General features: G+C 39.2%; 1 pseudogene; it reads right to left on the bottom strand.

Moving 5' to 3' along the window:
- Positions 1 to 2,713: 2,713 nt before the first annotated feature.
- Positions 2,714 to 2,810, bottom strand: LOC141699520 (small nucleolar RNA R71; annotated as a pseudogene).
- Positions 2,811 to 8,395: the final 5,585 nt, after the last annotated feature.

Raw genomic sequence — 8,395 nt, 5'->3', positions numbered from 1 at the left:
ACTTTTCATACCTTGGCCGAGAGATTTTACTGGTGAAGAGCTTGGAACAACTGAGCTGAAGTGAAGACTTGTTTGGCCTGCATCTTAGTTAGATACACATAAATACTAGATGTCTATATCCTGCAATCTCAACTGAACATTATCAACTAACTCATGTTCCAGCATATATTTGATTAGTGATACATCTGTTTAGAACAAAGACATGAGTATATAATAATTAGCTACAGGAGCAGAAAGTTTAAGAACAAGTGAATCAAGCTAATATTGGAATTAAGTCACAGATCTCAGCATGAATTACTAATTGCATTGCAGATTAGTAGTATAGTACATGGACATATACAAATGTATGTTTCTTAGCTTTAACTTTTAGCTTATATATGTAAAAAAAACTTTGAATTCTAGACTAAGTTAAGATAGCTTGCTCAATTTTTAAGAAGAGAGTTCAGTTTAAAGTGTCAAGATAAAGATACTAGCAATATACTAATCACTATATTCAATTTAATTCCTAAACCGACTGGTTTGCTACCAAGACACCATGTTATATTTTGTTAAGTTATCTGGAGTCTTGTTCTGGTAGAGAGTGTCAAATAAGATTTGGACACTTTATATTTGTAAATTTTAATTGAACCTGTAAACATAAGAATATTCACCACAATGTCTCATTTCTGTATTTTAACTTTATGACATCAAAATTTGCAAAGTAACTGAAATTTACATATCAAACTATATCAAAGATCAAGATGACAGGTCAGTTTAAAGTATTAGGCCAGAATTCATCAAATATACCAATTACTATATTTAATCTAATCTGGTTCATGCAAAAGCTTGTTAGAAATGTAATAGTAGATCAGTTTAAAGCAAATGGGCCAAATATATTACACTGAACAAAAGTTTTCTTATGAATCAGTGTGGTTCATTGATTAATTCGAACAAAATTATGCACCTGTTTAAGTTACAAAACATCATAAGTGCATCCACTTCTTAAATGCAAGTATCAAATAGCACAATTATTACAATCATCCAACATAATTAATGTGTATAAACAAAATTGTTAAGTGGCATTTATGACACTTATTTATGCTCTAATAAGCTTTGAATTGATGTACTTGTACTCAAGTTATTTGTGTTTTAACGTGTTTTCAAGTGTTTTTGCATTTCAAGCTTTACTTCGTGAATCAGGTGAATTAGCATGGTTTTAATGCTAATATGGTGTTTAGGAGGTGTGCAAGTAAAAGCTTGAAGATTGGCTCGAAGCTGCAATAAATAAAGGAGAAGAAATAAGAATTTATGACAGGAGGTCAGCGCGCCCGCGCTGTGATAGGGCGCGGCCGCGCCATGAAGCAGGGAGCCGGCGTGCCCGCGCTTTTGAAGCTCGCGGATGCGCCGTGTCGGGATAATAAAATCCTGTTTTTATTCTAATTTAATTTTCTGGACCCCTGGGATGCATGGACTGCTATATAAACATGTTTTATGTTGTTTTTAATAATAAGAAAAGTCAGAGACGACCTGAGCGCAAGGAGAAGAAGGTAAGAGACGTCTTGGCACAATTCAACATAGGTGAAGACGATCTAGTTTATTCTTGTGAATCTTTATTTAAGTTGTATTTGGATGCTTGTTTGTTATTTTGCTGAACCTATACTCTCATTGTACTTGGTTTTATTTATTCGTATAAAGACTACGTTTGCTATTTCATGTTTTCATCGGAACCCATGTTGATAATGAGTCCGATCATGGGCTAATCGTTATCGTGGGATTATAGCGGATTTACTTATGGATTTATTTAGTTAAATTATTTGTATGCCTTAGTATGTGGTGATTGTTTGATATCCTAGTATTGGTTGTGCTTATTCGTCTTATGAGCGTCGCGAACTTATAAGATAACGTGTTAATTCTTAATGAAGCAAAAGTGAATTTAAGGATTTAGAACTTACCATGCTAGCATAGGTTCATGTCATTGTTATGCCTGATTCGTAGGTAATTTTAACCATCTTACTTGCCCTGTGTAATCAAGATAGATAACTTGTGCTTAAACCGTTATGTTGTCAAATTCTATAGACATATAGGGTCTCAATATAATTGGTGCCTATTTAGCTTTTATCTCTTTTGTGGATGTCTGGTAGAATGGTACTCGTGCAATGGAAGTTGGCATTTATCAGTTTCGTGTTATCTGATTATTATCATCACCATTGCATGCTAAGGTTAAGAATAATAAGGCTATTGAATGAAGTATTTAATGAAGTTAGAATCCCATGTTTGTCATATATATCAATTCAGTCAATCATATCCTCATAGTTATAATTGCTAGTATAATTCTTAGTTATAAACAACCTCAATTTGTTATCGTCTTAGCAGTGGATAATAACCATACATTGTTGCTTAGGTGTATAAATTAAATAGTTAACCAATACAGTCTATGTGGGAACGAACTAGAAAAGATTCTATACTACTTGCAAACTCGTATACTTGCGGGTAATAGCGCATGTTTAGCGGCTAACAAGTTTTTGGTGCCACTGCCGGGGACTGCAGTGTTAATTTATTTGTTTATGTGCTTTCCATCAGTGATCGTTAAAGTTTATTGACTCGGACATTATTACTTATTTATTTCCTTGTTTTATTTCTGGTACTCTAGCGAGGGTGTATGCATACGCGTTCGCGTACTCGTAAGAGAACTCTCGATAAATCTGAGGAAGAACTTGTGGTACTCTAGCGAGGAATGCTCTTACTCAGTTTGCTCAGCAAACTGGAGAATCTCTGTGTGAGGCTTGGGATCGATATAAGGAGATTCTAAAAAAGTGCCCACACCACGGCATGCCTGATTGGATGATCATTAACTGTTTCTACAATGGATTGGGTGCTACTTCTAGGCCCATGCTTGACGCAGCATCAGGAGGAGCCTTGTGGGCTAAAAGCTACGATAAAGCTTATCAACTCATTGAACTGATGGCTTCTAATGAGTACCAGAATCCTGCACAGAGACTTACTTAGGGAAAGGTAGCAGGGATTCTGGAGTTGGATACAGCAACTGCTATCGCTACTCAACTTAAGCTAATAGTGGAGTTAATCAAATAACTAGTGTTTGTGAGCTATGTGCTGGTGCCCACGAGACTGATCAGTGTGTAATTTCTAATGAATCAGCTCAATATGTGAGCAACTTCCAGCGATCACATCAACCAGCGTCAGCCACCTATCATCCCAACAACCGCAACCATCCTAATTTTAGTTGGAGCAATGCTCAGAATGCGGTTCAACAGCCTTATCATCCGTATACAACTAAGCAGTACAACCCCCCTGGTTTTCAGCAACCACAGTATGTGCCAAAGCAACAACTTCAGCTGCAACCAGCTAATGAAAAATCCAAATTAGAGGAGTTAAAGCTTTTATGCAAAAGTCAAGTTGTTTCTATCAAGACCTTGGAAAATCAAATTGGGCAAATTGCCAATGCCTTGCTAAATCGTCAACCTGGTACTCTACCTAGTGACACTGAAGTGCCAGGAAAGTTTCTATCAAGATCTTGGAAAATCAAATTTGGAAAATTGCCAATGCCTTGCTAAATCATCAGCCTGGTACTCTACCTAGTGACACTGAAGTGCCAGGAAAGAAGGAAGCTAAGGAGCAGGTAAATGCAATTACTTTGAGGTCTGGGAAGGTTGTGAATTCTGATCAAACTCAAGAGTTGGCTGAAGAAGCTGTGGCTGAGAAAGAAGTAGAGCAACAGGATAAAGAAGTGGAACCAAGGAAGACTACTGTTGAGCACACCCTGCCTGAGGGTAATACAGGGGAGAAATAGATCTATCCTCCACCGCCTTTTCCCAAGCGGCTACAGAAGAAAAAGCTGGACAAGCAATTTGAGAAGTTTCTGGAGGTGTTCAAGAAACTTCATATCAAAATATCTTTTGCTGAGGCTCTCGAGCAGATGCCTAGTTACGTAAAGTTTATGAAAGGTATTCTATCTCCGAAGGTAAAGCTGGATGATTTAGAGACTGTCGCTCTCAAGGAGGAATGCAATGCTGTGCTGCAACAAAAGTTGCCTCCGAAGCTTAAAGATCTAGGAAGCTTCACCATTCAATGTACTATTGGAAAAGTGTCTTTTGACAGATGCTTATGTGACTTGGGAGCTAGCATCAATCTGATGCCTTTGTCTATCTTTACAAAGTTGAATTTACCTGATCCAAAGCCTACATATATGACCTTGTAGTTGGCCGATCGTTCTATTACATACCCGCGAGGTATTGTGGAGGATGTCTTGGTCAAAGTGGATAAACTCTTCTTCCCTGCTGATTTCGCCATTCTTGATTTTGAGGAGGATAAGAAGAATCCCATAATCTTGGGGAGACCTTTCTTGGCGACTGGTCGAACTTTGATTGATGTGCAAAAGGGTGAACTAAAAATGCGAGTGCTAGATCAGGATGTTACTTTGAATGTGTTCAATGCTATGGAATTTCCTACTGATAATGAGGAGTACTGCTTCAAAGCGGAGTTGGTCAATTCGGTGGTCACATCGGAACTTGATCAATTGCTAAGGTCTGATGCCTTAGAAAAAGCCTTATTTGGGAATTCAGATAGTGAAGATGACGAAGGTGAAGAGCAATTGCAATATTTGAATGCTTCTCCCTGGAAAAGAAAGATTGATATGCCTTTTGAATCTTTTGGCAAAGAGGAATTGGATAAAGCTACTAAACGACTCAAGCCATCTATTGAGGAAGTTCCTACTCTTGAGCTTAAGCCTTTACCTGAGCATTTGAGGTATGTGTTTTTAGATGATGCATCTACTCTTCCTGTTATTATTGCATCTGACCTTTCAGGTAGTGAGGAAGACAAGCTTTTGAGAATTTTGAGAGATTTCAAATCGACAATTGGATGTACTATAGCAGATATTAAGGGAATCATCCCTTCTTACTGTATGCATAAAATTCTTCTAGAGGAAGGTAGCAAGCCTATAGTCGAGCAGCAAAGAAGACTTAATCCTATCATGAAGGAGGTAGTGAAGAAGGAAATTCTAAAGTGGATAGATGCAGGGATCATCTACCCTATTTCTGACAGTTCTTGGGTAAGCTCAGTTCAATGTGTGCCAAAGAAAGGTGGATTTACTGTGGTGGCAAATGAGAAGAATAAGCTTATCCCTACAAGAACAGTCACGGGATGGAGAGTTTGTATGGAATATCGTAAGCTGAACAAAGCCACGAGGAATGACCATTTTCCATTGCCTTTCATTGATCAGATGCTCGACAGGTTGGCTGGTCATGAGTATTACTGTCTTCTGGATGGCTATTCGGGTTACAATCAGATTTGTATAGCTTCGGAAGATCAGGAGAAGACTACCTTCATTTGTCCATTTGGTACTTTCGCCTTCAGACGAGTTTCTTTTGGTCTGTGTGGTGCACCAACCACGTTTCAGATATGTATGATGGCCATTTTTCAGATATGATTGGCCAGAATGTGGAGGTGTTTATGGATGCCTTCTCAGTCTTTGGCGATTCTTTTGATGAATGCTTGTAAAATTTGGGACACGTTCTCAAGAGGTGTGTTGAGACCAATATGGTTCTCAATTGGGAGAAATATCATTTTGTGGTGCGTCAAGGCATTATTCTCGGGCATAAGGTTTCTAATAAAGGTCTAGAGGTGGACAAGGCTAAGGTGGGGGGTCATTGAGAATCTTCCTCCACCTATTTCTGTCAAGGGGATCCACAGTTTTCTTGGTCATGCGGGGTTCTACAGGCATTTCATCAAGGACTTCTCGAAAATTTCAAAACCTTTATGCAGTCTGCTAGAGAAAGATATTCCTTTTAAATTCGATGACGAGTGCCTTGTAGCTTTTGAAACTTTGAAGAAGAGTTTAATCACGGCACCTGTCATAACTGCACCTGATTGGAATGAGCCTTTTGAGATGATGTGTGATGCAATTAATTATGCAGTTGGAGTAGTTCTTGGGAAGAGAAAGAACAATATATTTCATGTAGTCTACTATGCTATTAAGACTTTAAACGGTGTTCAAATGAATTACACTACTACGGAGAAAGAACTTTTGGCCATTGTCTACGGTTTTGAGAAATTTCATTCTTATCTACTTGGGACTAAGGTGATAGTTTTCACTGATCACGCTGCCATTCGATATCTAGTCTCAAAGAAGGACTCGAAGCCTAGATTGATTCGATGGGTTCTTTTTCTCCAAGAATTTGAATTAGAGATCAAGGACAAAAAAGGTACTAAAAATCAAGTTGATGATCATCTCTCGCATTTAGAGAATCCTAATGCCACTTCATTGGACAAGACATTGATAAATGAGTCTTTTCCCGATGAGCAGCTGTTTGGAGTACAAGAAGAAGAACCATGGTTTGCAGACATTATGAATTATCTGGTAAGTAATATCATGCCTCCCGACTTATCTTCTGCTCAAAGGAAGAAGTTTCTTCATGATGTGAAGTGGTATATGTGGGATGAGCCATTTCTTTTTTGCCAAGGAGTTGACGAAATCATCAGAAGATATATTCCTCACAGCAAAACAGGGGGGGGGGGAGATCTTGCGAGATTGTCATTCAACGACTTATAGAGGACATTATGGTGGAGAAAAGACAACAACTCGTGTTCTTCAAGCAGGTTTCTTTTGGCCAACGATATTTAAAGATGCTCATCAGTTCATTTTGAAATGTAATCGATGTCAACGAGTGGGTAATATGTCTAAGAGGGATGAGATGCCTCTTAATGTGCTTCTCGAAGTTGAGGTCTTCGATGTTTGGGGAATTGACTTCATGGGGCCATTTGTCTCGTCTTGTAACAATCAGTATATCTTGTTGGCAGTTGATTATGTGTCGAAATGGGTTGGAGTTAAGGTGTTTCCAACAAATGATGCGCAAGTGGTGCTTAATTTTCTTCACAAGTAAATCTTCAAAAGGTTTGGAACTCCAAGATTCATAATCAGTGATGAGGGGTCGCATTTTTGCAATCGCAAGTTCACTGCTATGATGAAAAGGTATAATGTGAATCATCACATTGTTACTGCTTATCATCCTCAGACGAATGGTCAAGCTGAGGTATCTAATAGGGAGATCAAGCGCATATTGGAGAAAGTGGTATGTCCATCAAGGAAGGATTGGTCTTTAAAGCTTGATGAAGCTGTTTGGGCGTATAGAACAACATACAAAACTCCATTGGGAATGTCACCGTATCAGCTGGTATATGGTAAGGGGTGTCATTTGTCTTTGAAGCTCGAGCTTAAGGCATATTGGGCTTTGAAGAAATTGAATCTGGACTTGGATGCAACTGGAAAGAAGAGAAAACTTCAGTTAAATGAACTTGACGAGTTTCAGCTTCAAGCCTATGAGAACAATAAGATGTATAAGGAGAAAGTCAAGAGGTGGCACAATCAGGGTTTAGTGATCAAGAAATTTGTGCCAGGGTAACAAGTTCTTTTGTTCAACTCTCGTCCCTGCTTTTTCTTGGAAAATTGAAGTCAAGATGGTCAGGGCCCTTCATAATCAAAACTTTGTTTCCATATTGAGCGGTGGAAATTTTTGAGAATGATCTGGGCCAAGCATTTAAGGTGAATGGTCAAAGGTTGAAGCATTACTAGAGTGACATGGCAAACCGCGAGGTGGTTAGTGCCGTTTTATTGTCCATTTGATCTCGAGATTCTACGTCGAGCTAACGATGTAAAAGAAGCGCTTTTTGGGAGGCAACCCAAGTTTGTTGTATATTAGTAAGTAAAGGAAGCAAGAAGAAAATCACAAAAAAATCAAGAAAATGGAAAAAATCAGGTCTGACTACAGAAGCCTGGCGCGCCCGCGCTGTCTTAGCACGCGGTCGCTCCATTTTTATAGAGACCCAGCGCGCCCGCACTGTTCCAGCGCGCGGCCGCGCCGGTTTGGCAGAAGTATCACGCGGCTGCGCCGTCCCAGCGCTCGGCCGCGCCGTGTCCCGACCTGGAAAAAAATAAATAAGGCAATTTTGGGGGAAAACGGGAATTTTGTCCCAATATCAATTCCTAACCGATTTTTACTCCCCCATATCCCATAATTCCCTCTCCTAATCAATGCCATTATTCCCATGATCCCCACAATCAATTCCCACTTATATTCCTTATAGAATTCAGACCTCTCCACCTATAAATACATACACTTACATACAATTTCTTCAACACATCACAACTTCTCAAACACAATTCTCTCTAAACACTTAAGCTTTTATTCTCTCTAATCAAGGTTCAATGGCTCCCAAGAGACAAAGAACTCAAGTTGATGGCAGCACCACCGACTCTTCTACTGCGACTGGTGTAAGGCCCAGGTTTTCTACTCCCGAGGCTGAGGAGGAGTACACAAAGCTTCTCGCGAAGTCTATTGCTAAGGAGAGAGGGTTATTGCCATCTGGGACGGATGGTAATTATTTGGAGATGATCTTGGAG

Source organism: Apium graveolens, chromosome 11 (assembly GCF_009905375.1).
Source record: "Apium graveolens cultivar Ventura chromosome 11, ASM990537v1, whole genome shotgun sequence".
Lineage (NCBI taxonomy): Eukaryota > Viridiplantae > Streptophyta > Magnoliopsida > Apiales > Apiaceae > Apium > Apium graveolens.
This window is presented reverse-complemented; position numbering and strand designations above follow the sequence as displayed.